A 24,848-nucleotide genomic window follows, 5' to 3' on the forward strand; every position below is an offset into this window, starting at 1 on the left:
AAGATAACATTGTACTAGTGAACAAATGTAGTCTATTTATAATGCTGTGATACAAGATCTCTGCACTTTCATAGAGGTTTGTGGCACTCAGAGATTTCAGTGATAAATTATCTTCCTTATAAGTCAGATTTTGGCAAAGAGCTGGAGAACACCATTATCTATAGTCAAAGCAGAATTAGCATCTGTTAGGGTATGTAGGAGCAAGCTGAGACTTCAAGTTGCCTTACACTAATCCAAATTCTGACATTTTCTGTGTGGAAGTTCAACTGTTTTTTTGTCGTCTCTTTAGTAGTTGGTCTTTGTGAAAACATTTACTGACTCTATCAACAATACTTTCTGGAAGAGAAATTTCCCCCACAGGTAGCACTGAGAAATGTTTTAGAACAGAATTAGTGCTGGATTCAGTGTTATGTGCTAGCTCATTGACAAACAACCCATAGAACTGAATGCATTTTTTTGTGAATTGGTTGCTTTTTATTAGGGTCATCTGAAGTCTAGTCAAGCTTGAATACATTTGTGCCCTTTTCAGGTTTTAGAGGAAAACACTGAAAGTGAAAGACACAGAAAACACTTTTGTTAAGAAAAGGTTAATATACAGGTTTGGTGAGAAAGAAAAAAAACATTAACATTCGGTCTTTTTATTCCTAACAGTGTCTAGATTAATAGCTGTGTTCAGATTTAGTTAAGGCTTACTTAATTGTAGAACTCTGATGCAGCAATTCAGCCATGGGCGTTTACATTGCCTATAGAAACCTGTTCTGTGCAAGTGGTGTGGTCCAAAATTGTTGGTGTAGTTGGCTTTCAGTGACAAACCTGTGAGAATTTACCACAGGAAAAAGTGTTTCAAAAGCCATCACTCAAGCAATACATTAATAGGAGAACTTGCATTTTGTTTCCCATTGTCACGACAAAATTAATTCTATCTCAAAGTCCCATGTTCAGTCTGCCTTTCTATCAACTACTCTGAATTACATAGCACACACACATGCACCCTTCTTCTCCTTTTTGCCCCTAACCAGCATGTCTAGAAGCTGCTATGTTTCTCATCTCCTCGTATTCTCACTGGCTTAATCTTTGCTCAGTCCACTTAAAAATTATGTTAATCCCAAATAATTTCATAGCCATTTTTTTTCATATTACTACCTGTCACACCTCAGGTAGAACCAAATGCAAGATCATTATTTTACTTGTATCTGAGTTTCTGAGCATGTAAGTAGAGAATTTTTTGCACAGAGCACATAATTTTTATATCCTTTGCCATAATTGTACTATGATTCATCCTAAATTCTGTTACTCTTCATCTCAGGCTCAGTACATAGTTCTGGGATAATGAAGCATGCAAGTTCCCAGGTTGTTACACCACTATAAAGCCCTATCAGAAATATGTAAGTTTAAAAAATATATTCCACACATTCATCATTACATAAATAATTTATCATCTTTATGATAGGTATTATACTGTATAGTTTTAAACACCCTTGCTTTAGACTCTGGATGATGGATAGAATACAGTATAGAAATGCACCTTGTTTATTCCAAACAAGAAACACTCCAGCAGCTCTCCTTCCACAAAGCATTGCTACACCTTTCAGATCTGAAATTTAGAGTAAATCTGAATCTTTACCATGTCATAATAGAATTCCCTTTTCTAGGTTAACTAAGCTTGAGATACAGGATGAGAAAAGCAGAGATAGTAAACAGAGCCATTAACAGAGCTTCACATAAATATGTCAGTGCCAAATTTAAAGATGTTAAAAAAAGTTCATGTCCAGCTTTTCAGCTGGTATGAATCAGAAGACTTGGCAAATAGGAAAAACTGCAGAAGCTTTTTCTTTGTCTCCTAAAATGTGAGTTATATTACAAATTCTGTCTTCCTACAAACAACAGCTGATCTCTAACAGAGCAGTGTTATTTCACCCTGGAGATGCTCACAAGGAGAAGAGCATAACATAAGTCTTTGGCTGTTCACTCCACTTTGTAGACTGGTCAGCACATGCAGATGCCAGATGTGCCTTTGCGTCTTTCATATATTTCCCCAAAGAGCGGGTATCTGATCAATAAATTTTTTGTCCTAGTAATGTGTTGGGGATTTTCCTTACCAGGGACCATGGAAGTCCACAGGACCATCGGTCTTGTCTGAGTTCTGAGTAACAACATTGGCTTTGTTCTTAGGAGCTGTAGCTTAATCTCTTCCTGTTAGGATTTGTCATGCCACTAAATTAGAAAGTTGTTACACAGACACTCCAACACATACTGTTTTGAGGTGTTAAAATCGGGTTTTCATCTGACTAGATAAAATATGCCTGAAGGCATGGCTTTATGGGGTCCAGCAGCCAGCAGATGGGCCAGCCATGGCTGCTGGGTGGAAGGAAGGATACCTGTAAAGCTTCATGTGGCTCCCTACCATGAGACCCACCACCCTGTGGAAAGACGTTGGTGCTACAGATCTCCTTTTTGCAATTTATAGGAGAAATTTCCATCTCTCTTATTTTCAAACACCTAGGTGTTATCTGATTGTTTTCTCCCTTGCCTACCCGGCACTCCCAAAGCGTTTCTAGGTATGCAGTTCCATACCTGTTGGTATACAATACAATTATCTTCTTTCTAACAAAACCAGTGTGATTCAGTGTGATCTTTATGTTGTTTATGGTTCAGGCTTCTATGAAAAATGAACTTCAGTTCACAGCTTCACCACAGGGACTAATTTTCTCTTCCATACAATATGCCATAAAATGTTAAATAAAATCTAAGTTGCAAGTTACTAGGAAATATTTTGCATGGGAGAGGCTTTATCCACACACTGCAATCTGACTGAAGAGATTATTCAAAGCCAGGTATGTAGACATACACAGTGTGTGTGATTCTGTGTAGGAAAAATCTTCTCCCCACCCTGCAGATCGATCACCTTTACTTCTCTATCTTATTGTTCAGTTGTACGGCTGTAACTCAGTTATAAGTCAACACATTAGTCAATCAGATATAAAGAAACCTCAGGGGAAGGAACAAAAATAAAATTGTCTGTGCTCCACGGTGATATTTGTAGAAAAGCTTGGATAGATTCATAAAAAAGGACCATGTGTTTGTAAAGAAATCATGTCACATTATTCTTCATTTTCCTTTACACCTCCTTTCAAACGGCCTGTAGACTACCCTTTCTCCACTGTACAGTTAACCTTCCTGAGCCAGATTCAAAAGCTGGAGGAGCTGCTAAATGTTTATTGAGGAGAAACCGACTGCAAATTCTAATAGAATTAAAAACTCAAGTAAGTGGAGCCTAAATTCAAAGACTGCAAACTCAGGTGGATCGTGTTGTTCACCTTAATGACCACATGGAATAATATTTTTAAAAAATCAAAAGAAAGAGATACATGTAACTGCTAATTAATTCAAAGACAGGAGTGTGTTCACACAGATCAGTCTCCCCTGCAGGTTCAGTAAGGATGCTGCTGGTCAGCTATTTAAGTATAGAATCATGGCATTTTGCTGAAAACTTAAGTGTCTACTAAATAACCTTTAATAAACCTCCACAAGCTATTTTGTGAGGTCCCTAAAGATAATTATCCTCTTTCTGTTGTCCTACTGTAAAATATGCTTTAGCTATGCTAACAAGAACTCCTCTAAACAGCTCACCATAGCCCAAAACTAAAGACCAGTTAATCTCCAGGCAGTTCTAATCAACACAGACTTTTATACTGAGAATTACCTGCTGGATTAATTGATGCATCTGAAATACCTTACAGAGATTAAACACAATCTCTGCTAATCTACTCTGTCCAAAGAATCTTTTTTCACCATCTTTGTTATGATCTTCCCCTACATTTTTTACTTAGATGAAAGATTAATTTTTCCCCCTAGTCTCTACTCCAGTTTTATATCAGACTGCAGAAGTATTTGGGAGATGCAGAGAAAGAAGCAGTTGAAAAGAAATAGAACATCAGACTTTCTCAGAGGAGGTAAAATAAATCCTATGAAAAATGCTTGGAGGAAATAGGAACAGAAAGTCCCAAGAACCTTGGTGTTTTAATAAATTGTTTTCCTGCATTGTAACACCATTATGTGTATCAAACAGCAAGAAAAACACTGTATCTTAAAAAATGAAGATAACTAGATATCTCATATAGCAGAGTATATATAAGTGCAAGATCCTGCATCTGGGTTGGTGCAATCCCAGGGACAAATACAGGTTGGGGGGAGAATGGATAGAGAACAGCCCTGAGGAGAGGGACTGACGTAATCTACCTGGATTTGTGCAAAATTTGACACTGTGCCACATGACAAACTTACAAGATACATTGCAAAGGTCACAGCAGTTGAAAGCAGGAGCTGGGAAAATGAAGTACCTCCCACTGTAGAAGAAGAACAGGTTTGTGACCATCTAAAGGACCTGAAGGTGCACAAGTCTATGGGAGCTGATGAGTCCTGAGGGAGCTAGTGGGTGCAGTTGCTAAGCATCTGTCCATCATATTTGAGAGGTCATGGTGGTCTGTTGAGGCTCCCTGATTGGAAAAAAGATAACATAGCCCCTGTTTTTAAAAAGGGGGAAAAGGAAGAGCTGGGGAACTACAGGACAGTCATTCTCACCTCTGCCCAGCAAGATCGTGCAGAGTGGCAGAGCAACTGACATCAACTACCTGGATTGGTGCAAAATATTTGACACTGTCCCACACAACAAACTTACAAGATACGGATTTGACAGATTGACCACTCAGTGAATACGTAATTGGCTGGATGGCTGCATCCAGAGAGCTGTGGTCAATGGCTCAGTGTCCAAGTGGAGGCAAGTGAAGAGTGGTGTTCCACAGGAGTCAGTATTGGAACCAGTGCTGTTCAGCATCTTTGTTGGAGACATGGACAGTGGGATTGAGTGTATCCTCAGCAGGTTTACTGATGATACCAAGCTGTGTGGAGCAGTTGACACCCCAGAGGGAAGGGATGCCATAAAGAGAGACCTTGGCAGGCTTGAGAGATGGGCCAGGGCCAACCTCATGAAGTTCAACAAGGCCAAATGCAAGGCCCTGCACCTGGATCAGCTCAACCAAAGGCACAAATACAGGCTGGGGGAGGTCTCTATGGATAGAGAACAGCCCTGAGAATGACTTGGGAGCTGTAGTAGATGAGAAGCTTGACATGAGCCACCAGTGTGCGCTTGTGGCCCAGAAGGCCAACCACACCCTGGGCTGCATCAAAAGAAGGCTAGCCAGCAGGGCAAGGGAGGTGATTCTCCCCATCTACTCTGCTCTTGTGAGACCCCACCAGGAGTATGGTGTCCAGTTCTAGAGCTGCCAACACAGGAAGGACATGGAGCTGTTGGAGAGGGAGGGTCCAGAGAATGGCCACAAAGACGATCAGAGGGCTGGAGCACCTCAGCTATGAAGATAGGCTGAGAGACTGAGGGCTATTCTGCTTGGAGAAGAGAAGGCTTCGGGAAGGCCTCCTAGCAGCCTTCCAATACCTAAAGGGTGTGTGCTGGAGAGATGGGGAGAGACTTTTCACCAGAGTTTTTAGTGATAGGACAAGGGGTAATGATTTTAAACTGGAAGAGGGTAGATTTAGGTTAGATATTAGGAAGAAATTCTTCACCATGAGGGTAGTAAGGCACGGGAATATGTTGCCCAGAGAGGTTGTGTGTGCGTCATCCCTAGAGGTGTTTAAGGCCAGGTTGCACAAGGCTTTGTGCTGTCTGGGCTAGTTTGAGGTATCCCTGCTCATAGCAGGGAGGTTGGAACCTGATGATCTTTAAGTTCCCTTCCAACCTTAACCATTCTAGGATTCTATATCTCACATGCCAAACTTACTATAAAAATTTAGATAATCTAGATAGAAATGCTGATGGACAGTTTTCTTGTACCTTGTGCATACTGTGTGGATGAGGGTCAGTGGAAAGAACAAGTACATAACTTCCTGATTATTCAGGCAAGAGGGTATTTCTTTGCTTAAAATACAGTAAAATTGCAGTTTAATTCTGATACTAATTTCTGTTAATGCACTTATATATTGCCTTGGCAGGGTAGAGCATATTTGAAGTTGGAGAAAACACTGATTGTGTTACTTTTGAGACACTTCTGTACTTTCCTAAGGTGAATAAAATCAAATCTCCTCGGTTCAAAGGGATAAAAGCCTTTTTGCCTCCTCTTAAAGGGATAAGTGCTGCCTCCATAGGGAGAAGGATATGTGACACTGGGCTAGGCAGATCATATTCAGTAGTTCAAAAGCCACCCCATATGCCTAGCTATATATATGTCTTGGTATACGCTGCTTCATATGACTACACATTTCCCATATTTGGTTAATTTTTTTAGTATCCTGTCAATGTTTTCAAGCACCTGTAGTTGACAGAAAGTATTATCTTCTTTGAAGGTCTCAGTTCTTCCAGTTCTCTATGGGCCTATTTTGCAGCTTGTCACTATGATATGCGAAAATATTGAGCATAATTGATTTATTTTATCATGTTCTGGCTTCAGTGAAGGTAGACTTAAAAGGTTTTGGTCTGATGAGTTTCAGACAAACATTCGGAACTGTTCGTTTCTATAAAAAATCATAGAACCTCAGCACAATGGAACAATAATCTATTTAACCAAGATAATAATTTGCAAGTTTGAAAGTTCACAGCTGCTAAAATGCATTCTGCACCGTTTTGTGATACATACCTATGTAAGGACACAGAGTTGCCTAGGAGGGGCTCATATTGTTAGTATATTACTGGCTTTGCATTTGAATGCCAGCACTGGCCCATGAGTTGAGGTGCAATCAAGCTTCACTCTGTCATGCACTGATTTTTTTTCCTTCAGCAAGAAAGTCTGAAGCACAAGAAAGCCTTATATCTTTTCAAGCCTTTTCCTGTGTGCTTTAATGTGGCACTGTGGCCTTCATGGTATGGAGAAAGCTGTGACACCAACCGAAAGACAAAAGTTTGTGCAACTGAAATACACACCTTGGTGAAGTCAGCAAACTTGCTGAGGGTGCATGCAACTCCACCATCCATGTCTTCATTAAAGATGTGAAAAAGCATTGGCCCCAGTACTGATCCCTGAGCAATGCTACTCATCACTGATATCCACTTGGACATTGAGCTGTTGGCTACAACACTTAGAATCATAGGATCATTAAGGTTTGAAAAGACTTCAAGATCATGAAATCCAAGTGTCAGCCCTACACCCCTGTGACCACTAAACCATCTCCTGAAGCATCACGTCTACCCATTTTTTGAAAACCTCCAGAGCTGGTGACTCCACCACCTGCCTGGGCAGCCTGTTCCGATGCCTCACCATTTTTTTAGTGAAAAAAATTTTCCTAATATCCAGTTTGAACCAGCTTGACCCCATTTCTTCTTGTCCTATCGCTAGTCACTAGGAAGGCCAACACACATTTTGAGTGTGACCATCCAACCCTTAAATACATTGATCAGTTCCTTCTACTGTTAATGTTTCTTTAGGCTGCTGGTGCAGCCCAAATAACACTTCATTGCCCTGTGGGTGGTCAGAGGTCATTCCCCAAGCAAGTATCTCCTGTGACCATACGCCTTCCAGTCACTTCACGCTTCATGTGGCAGTGATCACAGAGTGTTTCAAAATATGCCGGTGTCCTTGAGACATTTACACGAGCACGGTGGCCATCCCCAAACGTGATGCACAAGATCTTTCAGCTGGTGGAAAGCAGCAGCTTTATCAAAATTAAAATGTTTGCCCCAGAGAAAATGCCAAAGGATTAACTTCTTGAAAAGGCACCCTCAGCAGCTTCTCTGACCAGTTTCTCCCTCCTTCTCTTGTCCCTTTCATCTGTCCCCATTATTCTTCTCCATAGTAGCAAGTGGCCATTCCCCACTCTTTGTTGACCCCCACCACCTGCACGCAGAGAAGCTCCAGCTGTGCCATGCTGCATGCTCAGGCAGGCTTCCCAGCACACAGGTAAAAGTCACATTCTACAAGTGTATGAGAGCAACATTTGCAAAATTTCAAGGCAGGACCAATGTATCTTACAAGAATTATTACATTTATTGTATTTCTTGATAGGTTCCCTTGACATTTCAAGGGACAAAAGTACAGTTTGTTTCAGTTGTCTGCAGCTCACTCTCTCTGCCAGCTGCAGTAAGGATAAAGTGCATTGGAAACAATACTGTCTTCAGCTTTCTTGGCATGGTATGAATCTTTACTTCTAGCAGTCTTCCGAAGGGTTTTGCCTGGCAATCATGGCACCACATACAAATGGAAAGATCTTTTCTCCCTCTTGGAGATCAACGGGCATACCTTGGCTGGTAAATAGATCTAAAACTAGTACCTTATGCATTGATACACAGTGCCAGAAGACAAACCGGGCTCAACCGAAGTCCAGTTTCCTAAGCACTGCAGAGAGCTTGAATTTCAGCCCAGACTAATATAAATCTGGGGACACTCAAGACTCCTATTCTTCTTCACTTCTGGATTTCAATTGTCAGGTGAAAATTCAGTCATTTTATAATACAATTAAATTTATTTTAAGCTTGGATTTATTCATCTTCTGTCTCCTTATTCCTTATTCTGCTTTAAATACTCCAGCAACTGAAGCTTAAAATACCTAAAGCATCTTTGGCTAAGCAGGAGGACATGATTCTTTCTAGAAATGTGAACAGCACAAGGTCAACATTTGAGAGAAGAAGACTGATCTGAAATAGCCCAGGTAACCCCACATGTCCACTTTTGGAGTAACAGGAGCTAGAAAACATGATTTATGGTAAAGTTACACTCCTTCCAGTTTTCCTGGTGTACCTCTGTGCTTTATTCCCCACAGTGGCTTGAGAGCTGACACAGACTTGCAGAAGGCAGCAGAGGCTTGGGCAGAGAGACACTGAATAGCACACTGCCACACTTAGTGATGTCATGCCAAGTCCAAGCTACCTAATGGGTCTTGCCTTCACAAATCAGGCATAGAAGCTAGTGAGATCTATAACTAATGACCTCTGCATTTTTGCCTGTAGATCTCGGTTTTAGCAATTTGATCATTTTCATGGCAAAAACTTCAATACTGTCTTGCTTGAAAATGTATTGGTAGCACAAATAATGACTCACAGGTGTTTTGCAACTGATTATTTGTAACAGGAAGCATAGGTGTTAGATGAGAAACTACATACATTCTTCACCTATGCTTAAAAATGAACATAAAATGTAAACAGGGTGAACACACATTCTATAGGCAAATAAGTTGGAAAGTATACAACAGAGCGAAGTTAACACAACAGAGCCTCATCCTCTTGTATTGATCTATGAAATCCTATTGTTGAATCACAATATAGGACCTTTGCATTTTAACTGAGAATTTTTATTTAAAAAAATGCTTCTCAGCTTCTTTTTATTTTAGCTATTCATCTCTAGAAACACAAGGCTTTACCATCCACTATACCAGAATAGCTCAGCACTAATGATGGAAAAGTCAAAGGCTACAGGATGGTTGAAACAACACACTCCATTAAACAAGACCACTGGAGTACCTCAGACTCCTCCTTACCACTGACATAACCCTGGCAATTCCCCACGCTCTTCCTGATCTCTCTCTGGGTTACAGATTGAGGGCCGCTAAAGTCTCTCAGGGGTGCAAAGTGGTATACTGGGGGCACAGGCTAGCACTGACCATGCTCTGTTCTGCCAGGAGACTGCTAAGAGGTATCCTTAAGGCAGCTTAACCTCTTCTTGTTAAAGGTCTGGCCATGCTAAGCCCATTCAGGCACACATAAATCATTTGTCTAAGTTATAACCCAAAAACTAGACAGAGAAATAGAATAAATATTCCTGAATTAGAAATACATTAAACAAAAGAACTTAGTCCCTCCATGACTAATCCTCTCTCTCTCTGTAGTCAAATATTTGCATCTGGCTCACCATTTAATGCAAAAAGTTCCCTAGCTGATACATTCATTTGGATTCACTAAGATGTATGCTAGTAAGATATGACAACACTCTGCAACCCAAATCTGACCTTGAACTTATTTGAGAAAACAAAGCTCTAGCTCTGTTTCAAGAATGACCTTCCCACCCTCTCCTTCTTCGATTTTGAATCCTTTCAAATTTCCAGGTTCCAGAAGACGGACCTGAGAGCCACAAATGGCAATGCCTGAAGGAGCTGGTTCATACCAAGCAGCTTCAGCAAACACCACCCTGGTTTCCTTCTGTCTAAACCCCTGAATAATTTGTGGTCATGCATCCCTTGTTAGTTCATGCATCCCAAAGCCAGACAGAATGGTGGTACGGGATATGAATACAGGCTGGAGAAAGACATGCTTGAGAGCAGCCCTGAGGAAAAAGACCTGGGGGCACTAGTTGCCCAAAAGCTGGACATGAGCCACCAATGTGCAATTGCAGGCCAGAAGGCCAACAAATCCTGAGCTGCATCAAAAGAAGCGTGGCCAGCAGATCCAGAGAGGTGATTCTGTCCCTCTACTCTGCCCTGGTGAGATCTCACCTGGAATATTGTGTCCAGCTTTGGAGCCCTGAACACAAGAAGGATGTGGACCTGTTGGAACATGTCCAGAGGGCAACAAAAATGATCAAAGGACAGGAAGACCTCTCTTATGAAGACAGGCTGAGGAAGCTGGGAGTTGTTCAGCCTGAAGAAGAGAAGACTCCAGGAGGAATCTTATAGCAACATTCTAGTACTTCAAAAGGGGCCTATAAGAAGGCTGGAGAAGAACTGTTTACAAGGGCATGTAACAATAGGACAAGGGGTAATGGTTTTAAGCGGGAAAAGGGTAGATTTAGGTTGGACATTATGAAAAAGTTATTTAATATGAAGTTGGTGGATCACTAGAACCGGATGCCTGGAGAGGTGGTGCTGGCCCCATCCTTGGAGACATTCAAGATCAGGGTTGATGGGGCTCTGAGCAATCTATTCTAGTTGGAGATGTCCCTGCGTATTGTAGGGGGGATTCTATGATTATATGAATTTTTCTGCTCTTGACTACCTTGGCTTTATCTGTATCAAGCACAACTTGAAGCCTGAGTTCTGCTCAAATTACATCACCTCCTGCAAGCCTCTGTGCATAGTAATAATTCTAACCAGTTCATGCCAAAGCCTGTTACAGAATCTCCTATATTGTTCCTAAGAAGAAGAAAAAAACTTTATTCTGAATGCTCTTCCTCCTCTTACAAGTCACTTGGGTTGAAAACAACTTGGCTTGTTATTGCACTTGCAGGAAGTGTGTTACAGATTGCCTGGGATGATGAAATGTGTATCTGCACTAGAAGCTAACCTACTTTTAAACGTAATAAAAGGGAAGTTGGTTTGCTTTGTTAACACAGTATTTTTCTACCACGGACACATTTTTGTCAAACATTTTAAACCCAAGTTTGTTTTTACATTAATACAGGTTTTATTTGCATGTAGTGTAAGAGAGAGCGTGTTGGGAGAATTCAACAGAATGTTACTACAATTTTTAAGGATAGAACAACACAGTTGATATCCATCACTTACTGTTTAGACACATGGAAAATACTGCAAACACTTAGCTGCCCTAATGCTGCTAAGACACTCCTATATGACTTGCCTGTTGCTAAAACTGGTCTCAAAGTGGACACAGCCTGCTCAGCCCATCTTCTGCTAGCTAATGATGTGCCATCCTTACTTGTGGAAACTTTATTCCTTTCACTCTGGTTACACCTGACAGGATCCATCTACATCTTAAAGGCAGAGGCCAATTAGTCTTTACCAGGGGCAATGATGAGACAATGTTCTTTGGGTACTGCAGAACTGTTTGACAGAGAAGGTTTCTTGCACCTTTCTCAGGACCATTTCTATGGTCTGACACAGAATACTGATGTAAGCAGGTACAGCAGTAAACAGGCTTCATAAAATTAAAGGGGTTGCTGGCTATAATTTTGTTCTTCTATTATTTTCTCAGAACTAAGAGCAGACAGAATATTTCACAATTCACCTTTGTACTCTGGGATTACTAAAGCCAGCATGAAGCTAAATCCAAGCCTTACTGTGGACTACAGCAATCAGCCTTTGTGGTTTCTAAGAGCATCCTCATCAGACCATATCTGATGGATTAGAGTTTTCCCTAACGTGTAGAAAACTTCCCCAGAAATACTTCATACTGTCATGTATCAGGAAACTACACTCAGGAGAGGAAACTATGCCAACCTAGGCCTGTGCAGCTATTTTTTATGCCAACAGGTTTTGCCCTGATTTTACACTAATTACCATTGCAGAAGTTTGGACAAGATCAAGATCTGCTAAATACCCAGAACATTAGAGAGACAGCATGTAAAAGTGCAAAAGTATCAGTGGTAACTCCTACATTTGATTGTTGCTGGGTCTTGCACCTCTGACCTTCCTAACAAACACAGTTTTCTAATGCCATTTCCCCCTCTCTCCCATGTCCTACAACACACTTGTTATGATAAATGGAATCCAGACTTCAGTACTGGGTTTGCTAACAGCCACTGCAGCCATCCGCAAGACTCATTTTGCTTCAAGAAGGTGCTGCTGTTTTGAACAAAGTAGGCGTGAACAGACCACATAGTAGTTATCTTGTGAAGGTTATCTTGACTTCTTCCCTGATATGCATTTGTACAATACTGGGTCCATCAGGCACCAGAAAAGTTTAGCTAAATTCCAGGATTTTGTGGGATCACACTGTGGTCTGTATAGTATTTTAAGTACCCTAGCTTCTTTTTCGTGTTAAGTACAATTGAAACTGTCTTTGGTAATTTTGTAAATCCTTTGTTTCCTCTCTGTTATGGATGATATAGCAACATTTACTCTTGTAATGAACCAGAAGGCTCTCAATTGAAAGCACAAAGGATTCTTCAATGGTAACAGAGATAGAGAATTTCTTATACAAAAAGAAGCATCTGTCCTAACTGGAAAAGGAACAGTGACTACAGAGAGCCCCCTTTTGCTTATTTTGTAAATGGCTATTGTGTCTAATACACAATACACTGGTACAGGAGCCGACTACCAGTGAACTGAGTTAATCAGTAGTAAAAATTTGAAAAAAAACCCACAACTTTTTAATAGCAGAAGCTATTTGTTGTTCAGCCTGGAGAAGAGAAGGCTCCAGGAAGACCTTACAGTGGCCTTCCAGTACCTGGAGGGGGCCTACAAGAAAGCTGGGGAGGGACATTTTATAATGGCATGTAGTGATAGGATGAGTGGGAATGGCTTTAAAATGGAAAAGGGTATATATAGGTTAGACATTAGGAAGAAACTCTTTCATGTGAGTCTGGTGAGACACTGGGAAGTTGTGGATATCCCCTTTCTGGAAGTGTTCAAGGCCGGGTTGGATGGGGCTTTGAGCAACCTGGCCTAGTGGGAGGTGTCCCTGCCCATGCAGGGCAGTTGGAACTAGAGGACCTCTGAGGTCCCGTCAAACCCAGGCCATTCTTTGGAACTAGAGGACCTCTGAGGTCCTGTCAAACCCAGGCCATTCTATGATTCTATGAATCTGTCTTCAACACTAACCCAACATACTTTGTTGCTTTCCAAAGGCCAACTCCTATATGCCCTATGGTCTAAGCACTTGTACCCTAGACAGTTTCCCTAGATGACTGATAGGTCTTATTAAAAGTTGTTTATGCTGAGTTTTATGTAATTTGAAGAGGAAATGTACTGGAAATCCAAGTTCTTTATCTAGGCACAAGATATGTGTAACCAAAAAGCCACTGTAGTTCTCCAGATCCTCCTTCTGGCCCTTCTTGGAGATGGGCATCACATTTGCCAACCTCCAGTCCACTGGGACCTTCCTGCTTAGCCAGGACTGTTGATATATGATGGAGAGTGGCTTAGTGAGCACAGCTGCCAATTCCCTCAGCACCTTAAGGTGTAACCCATCAGGCTTCATAGACTTGTGTGTGTCTAAGTGACGTAGCAGGTCACCAACCATTTCCTCTTGGATTATGGAGATTTTATTTTGTTCCCCATCCCTGTCTTCCAACTCAGGGTGCTGAGTACACAGGGAACAACTTGTCGTACTGTTAAAGACTGAAGCAAAGAAGGAATTAAGAAACTCAGTCTTTTCCTCATCCTTAGTCACTATGTTTCCTCCTGCATCCAATAAATGATGAAGATTCTCCTTTGTTTTCCTTTTGTTAACGCATTTATAGAAACATTTCTTATTATCTTTCATCACAGTAGCCAAGTTGACCTCTAGTTGGGCTTTTGCCCTTCTAATTTTCCCCCCATATACCTTCACTACATCTTTATAGTTCTCATAAGTTGCCTGTTCACTTTTCCAAAGTCCATAAACTTTTCTTTTGTTTCTGAGCTCCAGCCAATGCTCTCTATTCAGTCAGGTCAGTCTTCTTCCAGACGGCCTCCAATCTTTATATCCCCCACATGACCTACCCTGTTAAAAAGCAGCAGGTCCAGCAGGGTACTTTCCCTGGTTAGTTGCCTTACCAGCTGTGTCAGAAGTTGTCTTCCACACACTCCAGAAAGCTCTGGGACTGTTCCTTCTCTGCTGCATTGTATTCCAGCAGACATCTGGAAGTTCAAGTCCCCCACAATAACAAACTCCCACCATGATTTCTTCCTTATTGGCCTTTCCCTTGATTCTTACCCATAAACACTCAACACTGCCATTACCATCATTAAATTCTAGACATTCATATCTATCCTTAACAGAGAGAACCACTCCACCACCTTTCCTTTCTTGCCTATCTCTTCCAAAAAGTTGCTAGCCATCAATTGCAGCACTCCAGTTGTGCAAGTCATACCACCACATTTCTGTGATGGCAACTATATCACAAGTTTTCTTGCTGCATGATGGCCTCCAGTTCCTCCTGTTTGTTGCCCATGCTGAGTACATTGGTGTAGATAAACTTCAGCTGGGCTTATGGTCCTGCCACCTTTTTGGGGGAACAAACCCTAATTCCCACCTGATCGTACTCAGGCGCTTCACTAGTTACCAACCTATCACTAACCCTTGAGTCTTTGAATCACCATCCCCCACCTCTGCTGGGATGGCAGAGTGTAAGACTTTGATAGCACACTTACCTACAAGCACTGGTATGTTGCTCCCAGGCTCCTCTCTAGTAAGCTCGGTTTCATCCACATCCCCCTTCAAATCTAGTTTAAAGCTCTTCCAATGAGCCCTGCTGACTCTTGTCCCAGGATCCTTTTTCCCCTTTGAGACAGGGTTTCCCTACCTGTTTCCCGCATGCCTGGTGTCCTGTAAATCAACCCACGGTCAAAGAACCCGAAGTCCTGCTGGTAACACCAGGCTTGGAACCAGGTATTAATCTGCTGGCTCTTCCTGTTTATCCTTTCATTAATCCCTGCAACTGGCGGGACAGAGGAGAACACTACTTGTGCTCCTCGTCCTTTAAGCAGCCATCCCATGGCCCTGCAGTCTCTCTTCATTGCCCTTAGACTTCTTGTAGCTACCTCATCACTGCCTATTTGCAAAATCATTAACGGGTAGTATTCTGATTTGGGGTCTGCCCTGAAGACTTAAAATTATTCTACAGCAGCAAAGCAATCGCAAATGACTACCTGGTGACAAAACGTCACCGTCTCTGTATAAACCAGTCCTCTGTTGCCCATTTCAATATCCCTGATAACATCTACATGGTTTTTATGTCTTCTTGGTTTCAGTTCTATATTTAACAGAAAGAAGTGTTATAGTCATTAAGACACTACAAGATGGGCACTGTCTAATTAAAGGGGAAAGTCTCTTATTTCATTAATGTGTATGTCAAAGATCACATTTCAACTCCCTTTACTCTTACCTTGGATTATAAAAGGCTGATCCTCCACACTTTATAGTGAGAAGTCTTTCTGCTTAGAAGAGTCTAAGAACTCTTCTACAAAGTCATTGGACAGGCATGTTACAATCCAGACCCACTTTAAATAGAAATAATGACTTTTTAGACCAATATTCTGTATAGTAGTGCCCCAGACTTAATAAGCGTCACCTAGAAGAAAGCTCACCTTCATAATGAATCCTTAACCATGTTTTTCCTCTTTATACATTAGCTTTTCCAAGTTAACCAAGGTCAGTAGTTCTCTTGTTTCTCACTCGCTTGCCCCTTTAATTTCCTTATGTTTCATTTCTTGTCTGAGCTGCTACCTCTCACAGACTGACAAGAGACATACAGTTTATACAATTTTTTTTTTAGGGCCTCAGCCCACTAATGAATTTGTCTGTTGTTTTTGTCTTTTTTTCCTGTCACTGCTACAGAGGATGAGATTATTTCCTTTTTTTGGCTGTACAGATAGTGTGGATTGATCTGGCTCTGTGATTGACTAAAATTAGGAGTATACAAAGCTCAGCAATAATCACTTTCCTCAAATGCAAAAGAATTTATTTGATGGGACTTTTCTATGTCTCTCAATTGAGTGCCTGTTTACTCTTAATTCAGGGCTCAGTCAAAATGCAGGTCTTGAGAAAAATCCAGCATGAGAAAGTTCAGAACATATTCCCAGAAAAAAATATTTCAGTTTGGATATGCTAAAATGAAGGTCCCTGGTTATCTCAGGTCCATCAATTTTTATCTGCATAAACAGACATTAACCTAATTCACTCTTCCCACCTCAAGACATAATATGACCTTTAATCCAGCCTATTAAGAACAAGAAACTATCTGGGTATCCAATTTACAATTATTACAGCAAGACAACAGCATACCACATTGCAAAAATCTGGTAATTCAGCCAAAGTAGTTCTGGGTGTAGTTTTATTATATTTCCATAGGAAGAAAATAAAGCATTCTTCTAGATCTCTGTCTACATATTCCTTCCTCACACAGACTTTCCAGGCAGTTTAAACACCTGCTATAAAATTAGATTCACAAAATTACTCCTATTTTCTTAAACACCTTTCATACCTGGGCCATGTCTCTATGACAAAAGAAATGGAACATCCTAGAATTCTGGAAATCCTATTTTTTATTTTTGTTGTGAATTACATTATTGATGCCATGTTATGCTTTTCTCTTGGAATCATAAGCACATAAGTTGTTCAACACAAATCAAGTGATATATATATGCGCCCTTCATGCACTTTTTGCGTAAAATATAAGAAAAATCCCAGGTCTACCAAATACAAACACACAAAATCAAATCAAGCATGTCATCACTATCTGCCATGAGACATGATCATAAAAACACTCCTTAGGATAAATATTCACTAAGAATTTAAGTTAGCAGCAGATTTACAATTTCTACTTTCCAGATTCCTTATTAGGGGTCACATGAATTATGATGAAAGTCAAATTGCAGTGGATCTTCATACTAAAGCAAAAAACAAACAAACAGCAAACACCAAAAACTTACAACTACTGATTTTGCTCATTCTTGCTAATATATATATATATATATATATATATAAATATATATATTTACACATACATATATGTGTATTACATAAAATTTGGGAAACTTTTCCCCTCAAAACCAAAATCTATAAGCAATTATAAGTAAATTATAAGTAAAGTTACGGTGGGAAAGTTTTAGCAGCCTTAAGAGTTACTGCCACTATTAGTCAGGATAAATATTAGTATTCCTAAACCCAAAACTCATTATATTAAAAAAAAATTAAATTAGAAGTTGTTAAACTAGATTAAGTCAGGAGAACAAACATAAAACCCAATGTTAATATTTTAAAAGTATACCAATAAGCACGTTTATAATCTGTAACAAACCAAGACAAATAGGAGAACTCAAATTATACACAATACAATAAACAATATCAAATGTTCCCATATTCCAACATATTTTTTTTCCTGGGCAAATCTTGCATTGTTGAGGAATATCAAAACAGCGTATGTTCGAAAAGTTTCTTTGGGGTCCACAGGTTTTCACAGAGCTTTTGAAACTCTGCACATGCAGAATTAAGCGTCATAGGAATTTTTTCACAGAAACATAAGATGGAAAGCAGAATATAACAGAGCTGTATTTAAGTTGTATTTGACTATGGACAGAAAATTGGGAAACTCATTTGCAAGAAAACTAGACCACACAAAACTGCAATCCTACATTCAAACTTCAACTTTCCTACAATTTGTATTTGACACTGACTTTTTCAAGGCAGTTCCCTTCATACATATCTCTCACAGAGAACTGAAGCCAAAAAAAGAATCCATATGCAAGTGAAGGAGAGCACACTGAAAATATGCTACCAAGTTACATAACAGTAACCTGGATCCTTCGAGTCTGTCTCCATGCAGCAGTCGTGGAGAAAAGAGCAAATGGGATGCAACAAAAAACCAAAACTGGTTCCTCCTGTTCCAACACTACTTGCCAGAAAGCCAACAGAAGAATCTCAGTTATTCATTCTGTTTCATGGTCACTATACAGGATTATATGCTTTCTTGTATAAAATGCTGCATCTATTCTGTTACTTAGATTTAACCCACAGACTAGTTATGAAGTAAAAACAAATAAATAATGCTAACAGCAATTAGGATTAAAAAAAAAAATGTACTGATACATTTGTTGTACTTTATCTTGTAGTTTTTTAAAAATGGAGCTAATTGTTTCTATTCACTGTTAGTTTTTGTCCATCTCCAAATTTCTAGCAGCCCAACCTAAAGGCTGTGGGTTTACCTCTTTTATATATGAAATGCTTCTCTTACTTCCCTTAAGTGTAAAAGGGAAAAGAAATTTCAAAGGGGAACCTCTACAGTAGAAACATTCACACTTTAAAATGCTTTTTTCTCAATGTAGTGTGAATGGTGCTGTGAAAATGGACCTTAATAAAAAGCTTAAATTGGAATTTGGACAGAACATCAACTGACTTGTGTCTCTCATTTGCCCATAGGCATTCCATAGTAACACACATGCTCCAGCCCACTGGTACAAAGAAAGCATGTATCACAGATATATAAAGGAAAGGTAATTAATAGCCAGAGATTTTGTCATGGTTTGGACATCTGTTCTATCACCCAACCCCACCCAGGAGGAGGAACAGGGAAAAGGAAAGGGAGACCCATGAGTTGAAATGAAAACAGATTTAACAGAATAATAATAATAATGAACAAATATTGATCCATGTGTTGAAATGAAAACAGATTTAACAGAATACTACTACTACTACTACTACTACTACTACTGAACAAATATTAACCCAAAGCTAATTTAAGAGACAAATTTATACTTGGCTCCAGAGAGTAATTGTGAGCTATGTGCTTCTAGCAGTGCATGCTGAACGCGGCATGACAGCTCCAGCAAGAATGTGTTTCACGGCAACTAGAGAAGCAGGCCTCAGGTGCAGAATGATTGACAAGATAGGTGGGACCCTCTCAGGAAGGCAGCCATTGTAGGAGAAAAAAACTATCCCAGGATTATTTTTAACAGCTGAATTTTCTGTACCTATGCCAGAAAACCTATAAGCAAGGAGACATATGAAATGTGTGACAAAGGCTCAAAATGAGAGACTAATAAAGAAGCAAGAAAGTAAGAAAGCAAACAACACAAACTGCCTGAATGAATGCCTGTCCTAGTTTGAACCAGGATTAAGCAAATTTTCCTTCTACTGATTTTTTTTTTTTACTTTCAGTGAGCTCTTCTTCTAATGAGTAGGAAGTTTTCCAGCTAGTGGACTGAAAACACTGGAATGTGTATGTTAATGCCAAGACTTCAAGAACACTTTGCTCTATGGCCTCAGTTGTATCTGCAGTTGTATCTCCTGTAGTGAGGAGTGGACTAGGTGGACAGCAAAACTGACCAAAGTATTCCATTCCATATATCTAGGCAAGCTCGGTGTAAGATCAGAGATTACGGAAGTCAACTTCCTTCCTGCTTCTTCTTTCCTTTTCTTCCGTGCATGGCTGGTGTCCAGGGAGGACTCCATCTATCCATCACCATTGATCCCAAGGCTCATGCATTCCTGACCCTCGTAACTCTCCCCTCAGCTCCTGTCTGCTCTGCTGCTATCTCTGGCAGAGCTCCAGGACATTTTGGAACTGCTCACAGTTTAAGAAGAGTACCATGGGAGTTGTTGAGGGCGCAAGGAGGCAATAGGGGATTTGCACATTCCTGAACATACTTGTATATAATTGTACATAATTTCTTATAAATTAGTATTTAACTAAAGCTGTCTAGTTTGGTTTTCAATCCAGAAAGTTTCTTTCCTTTATTATCTCTCTCCTTTCCCTACCTGGGTGGGAGGGGGAGGAAATCAAGAGCATTATTGTCACTGGTTTAATTGTCGATCCTGAGTCAAACTGGGACAATGCCAACTTTGTTCTTCATAAATTAATGTGAATGTCATAACTCCAGTTTCACTGCTTCGCACTCTGATGTAAAAGAGGTGTACACAAGGAGACCAGAAAGAGATAAATTTTAATCAAAGCTATTAACTTTTAAAAATAAAAATAGGACTCATGAAGGACACTTTCTCTTACTTGACTTCAATATACAAAGGGCCAAAAGCAAACTTTGCCATGGTACACTGAAGCCTCAAATCTTTGAGGGACACAGAGTACACACTATTGTGCTGGAGTGAATAAAATGTTATTTATGATGTAGCAGCTTCGGTTTAGCACCTTTTTTATTAAAGTTGCAGGAGATGCATCTGTTACTGACACTGGGCAGAAAGGTAGCAAACAACATACCCATTATCACTCTCCCTCTGCTTAGTTGCTGGGTTTTGCAGACTTCTCTTGATTGGTTACCAATGGAGAAATAGGTACAACCTTGATTCACACTTCAAAACAAACAAGAAAAAACAAACACGGGGGAAACCAACACTGTTTCAAAATAATTTGCTAGGGCCTGTGAAACCTCTGAGTGGATGCAAACTACTGCAAGTCTGAGTCTGCATTAGTCCAGACTTGGTGAGCTCTAAGATTGTTATACTTTGCTCTTATAGACTTCCATGGGTTCAATCAGAGGATGAAGAGGACAAGATGGATGATTTTTACAAGATGCTTTTGCTCTGTGATCTATACACTTCTACACAGTTTCACCTCAGATTTCAAAGGAGCAAGACACTACCTTGGAACATCTTCCTTATCCTCAACCATTATAGAGTTCAGCAGATGGAGGCTCCAGTATATGGGCTGTGATATAGTGCCGCATCATGACGGTGCCATGATTTCATGGGCTTGTCCGAGATGATAATGCTAAAGGATTTAAAGAGCCTGGTTACTTAGTCTGACCCATACCGTCTTAAAGTTCACTCAGCTATCACTGTATGCATTCCTCTTGAGCAGATGGAAAAGGAGCCCTTTTCCACAGTCAATAAAAAGGCCACAGAAAGGAAAAGTATCTGGATATCAAAACATCCAGAACTGATACTGTAATGACAACTGCTTGGGACTTGAGGCAGTTTGTATAAATTAAATTATAAGAGTATAATAGATTCAAATTATGCCATCCTGGGCTATTATTATGGTCCTGCCCTCAAAGGCACATCATGCCACTGCATGCCACAGTCAGTAGCTGATTTCTCTTCTGAGTCAGCTGCATAATAATCATATTATATTCTATTTTAATGAAAAATCCAAACTAAAGTTACACAAGATGAGTTCTTTGCAAGCAGTAGCTTCTCCACAGGAACCAGAAAGGGACTTGAACAAAGGGTCCCATTATTCTATGTCAATCAACTGAGATAACCAGGTGCAGATGGCAGCACACCATGCATCTTCCTACATGCATGAGCAGATGATGTTTCTATTGGGTACAGTTTTCCAGAACTGCACAATCACCTAGAGCTCTAACCTCAGGGCTCTAACATGTGACTTGCTAAAGGTTAGACAAGTTGAAACTGAACTGAGATCTCCTCTTTTGTAAGGCTCCATGCTTTTAAACCTGAACCAAAACATACTAAAAATAATTGAGGATGCCTATTTATTTTCATTATTTTCAGAGAAAGCAGTAAAACCTCAGACCTGCCTGATACAAGGATGTAAAATCATAGAATCATAGAATGTCTTGGATTGGAAGGGACCTCTAAAGGACATCTAGTCCAACCCCCTACAATACGCAGGGACATCTCCAACTAGAATAGATTGCTCAGAGCCCCATCAACCCTGATCTTGAATGTCTCCAAGGATGGGGCCACCACCACCTCTCCAGGCATCCGGTTCTGGATCCACCAACTTCATATTAAATAACTTTTTCATAATGTCCAACCTAAATCTACCCTTTTCCCACTTAAAACCATTACCTCTTGTCCTATTGTTACATGCCCTTGTGAACAGTTCTTCTCCAGCCTTCTTATAGACCCCTTTTCAAGTACTGGAATGTTGCTATAAGGTTCCCCCTGGAGTCTTCTCTTCTTCAGGCTGAACAACTCCCAGCTTCCTCCCCAAAGCCTTGAGCTACATGCCAGGAAAGAAATTTACCTGAGTAGAAAGAAGGAGATACCCCATTCTTGCTTTTGTAGATACAGATCTCATTCACTCATTGCTGCTTTTATACACAATCTCTCCTTAGTTGCTATAGCAGAATAATACAGCTGGCAATAGATTTTGTTTTATACCTTGCTTGGAAAAAACAACACAGATACAAGTATATCTGAAAAAGATGCTATCTTTCCTCTGGACCTAAAAGAATGATAGTGATGGTGGGAGGACTGTTCAGAGATCTGGCTGTGCCCCACAGTACATTTTGTCACACTCAGCAATTGAGTTCTTTCTCAGTAAGCTACATAGTATGGCAGCTGTCATATCTTGTATTTGTAATGAAAAACACAACACTTAAAGCTGATGGTACACTGAACAGAGAAGCCTTCACTTCATTTCTTGCACTAATCTTAAATACTGTGTAACAACTGCATTCAATGTACATCACTGCCTTAGCATTCCTTTACCCCCAACAAAGAATGAGAATGTGGGGGGAAAATTCATTTTCTTCATCATCTTTGCATGTTCTTGGCTCCATTACAAAAAGCCCTGTTCAAAAAGGCAGACTAAATTGTGATAAACTAAATTGTTACTGTAACTTAACTAAACAGTGAATCTGTTTCTGTCTTTTATGGATGTTGTTCCCTACAGTCTCACAGACACTAATCCATTCTCTCCCTCCCTGTGATAGCTCTTCAGAAAATTTACACTATACTCCCCTGCTCCCCTTATGAAGCTTTCAAGTAATAAACAAACAAAAACATCATTCTGTGTTAATAAACCATACAGGGAAGCTTCAAACCTTGTCTTTTTCAGCAATTAAGGTCCGCAATGCCATCAAAGAATACTCTCATCTCCATACTTTTTACTGCAGATAACAATCCTGGAGATACTGGAAGTAATTGGCTATGCAAGTTCCATTTGGGGATACAGACTGCAGATGTGCAATGTCTTTGGGGAAAAAAGGTTCCATAGAGTACTGGCAAACAAATACCTAATTACTTCCTTAGGCAGAACACCTTAGCTCCAAAGAAAAGAACATATTTATTTTTTAAGCATCCAGTATTAGCAGGAGCTGAAACAAACTAAGAACATCAGTCCCCTTGTTTCATGGAGCCGTCTTGAGAACAGAAGAGGAGGAGGCACACGCATGATTTACTACCAGGCCACAAACACTTAAAGGTTCCTATTTAGTTTTACACATGTAGTGTGCAAGTTATTAAAAACCTTTCCCTTTAGAAATGTTTTTCATCGCAGCTTTTTTTCTGATATGCTGGGTTTTTTTCTAGACTTTCCAGTTTGGGTTTGAAATACAAGCAAGATCTCTGCATTGCTTTTGTTTTTTTCTTTTTCGTTGAAAAAATACAAAGTTCATGAGAATTAGAGAAAAAAAAAATAAAAACAGAAATAGCTGTAATTTTGAAAGAACTATAAAAACAATCAGACCAAGAAAAAGTGAAGTTCCGCGTCCTTCACCAAGAACGCATCAATCTGTAGTGTGTCTTCCTCATTTCAAGCACAGATACGCTCTTTGCAAACTTGCATCCAAATCCTATTATGCTATCCATCTTTTGCTTTGAGATACACCAGAAGAGGAAATTAAAAATGCCCTCCATTACGAAATAAGATGTTCTATAAGACAGAAACTATTTTCTATCTGTGACTATAGCAGATAGAAGGAAAATAACTTAATGTTTAGCAAGGAGATTAAGGTTATGTGTTAGCAGAAGTGGCCTGCAGAGGCTGGGGATGTCCTTCACTGACCCTCTATTTTAAATAAAAACTTTTCAGTAGTCTTCATTAATGGGAAGATTGCCACTACATGTCTGCATCTATGCTTGTTTAACAACATGATGGCAATTTAACCATTAAAAATAATGAATTTGTTTTCTTCAAAAACCCACAGTCCCACCACACCTCATATAGTGCAAGGCTATTAAAATTCATTAAAATTCAAAACAAGAGAGGTGTTTATTCATTTCTGCATTGTGATTCTTATTAGTGGATAAAAGCATGACAGTTTATTTTTAGTGAACTTGTTTTCCCAAAGAGTTTTATTTTAAAGCCTGACTAATCTTTGGTGCACCGCAGAGTAGGCTGATCTCTTGATAAATCTTTGCTTAGACTGGTAGTGGTGAGCTGCAAGAAGACACAAAATCATTTCTCAATTAATCCTCTTTTATATCTACCCTTAGAAGAAGATAAGGAAGACACAGGAAAGGGCCAAAAGGAAGACAACAATTCCCTGGGATGCTAGTGAGGAGCCACGTGCATTTAGTTATCTTCTATTTCTTATTATGGTCTTTTTAGCAGCTCTACAACCCATAAATTTGTCTGCTCTGCCTGCATTTATTCACTGCATCTCAAAGAAACAAGAACACAGGAATGGGATTTGCTTGCCCAGATTTTCTTAATTTTATTTTAGCCTTTCTAACTTGGATGCTGGGGAAAAAAAAAAGAAGGGCTGAGGGAAAAACACGTTTACATTTATGGATTGGTGCATTTTTAGATACATGCTATTGTTAAATTTTAATACATAGAAAAAATAGTGCCAAAGTAATCAGTCTTTGAAGCCTTTCTACTGGAGCC

General features: G+C 39.9%; 1 protein-coding gene across 3 annotated transcripts in view; it reads right to left on the reverse strand.

Moving 5' to 3' along the window:
* Positions 1-24,848, reverse strand: part of SLC1A2 (solute carrier family 1 member 2) — a 99,495-nt gene that overhangs the window by 49,867 nt on the left and 24,780 nt on the right. Inside the window, exon 1 of one of the 3 annotated variants that reach the window (XM_051620161.1) lies at positions 22,082-22,108. The exons of the other annotated variants lie outside the window; for them this stretch is intronic. The gene's annotated coding sequence lies outside the window, so the exon portion shown is untranslated. Of the gene's footprint in view, positions 1-22,081; positions 22,109-24,848 lie in introns of those variants that run through there. 3 annotated transcript variants of the gene reach the window in all.

The sequence above is a fragment of the Apus apus genome, chromosome 5 (assembly GCF_020740795.1).
Source record: "Apus apus isolate bApuApu2 chromosome 5, bApuApu2.pri.cur, whole genome shotgun sequence".
Classification (NCBI taxonomy): domain Eukaryota; kingdom Metazoa; phylum Chordata; class Aves; order Apodiformes; family Apodidae; genus Apus; species Apus apus.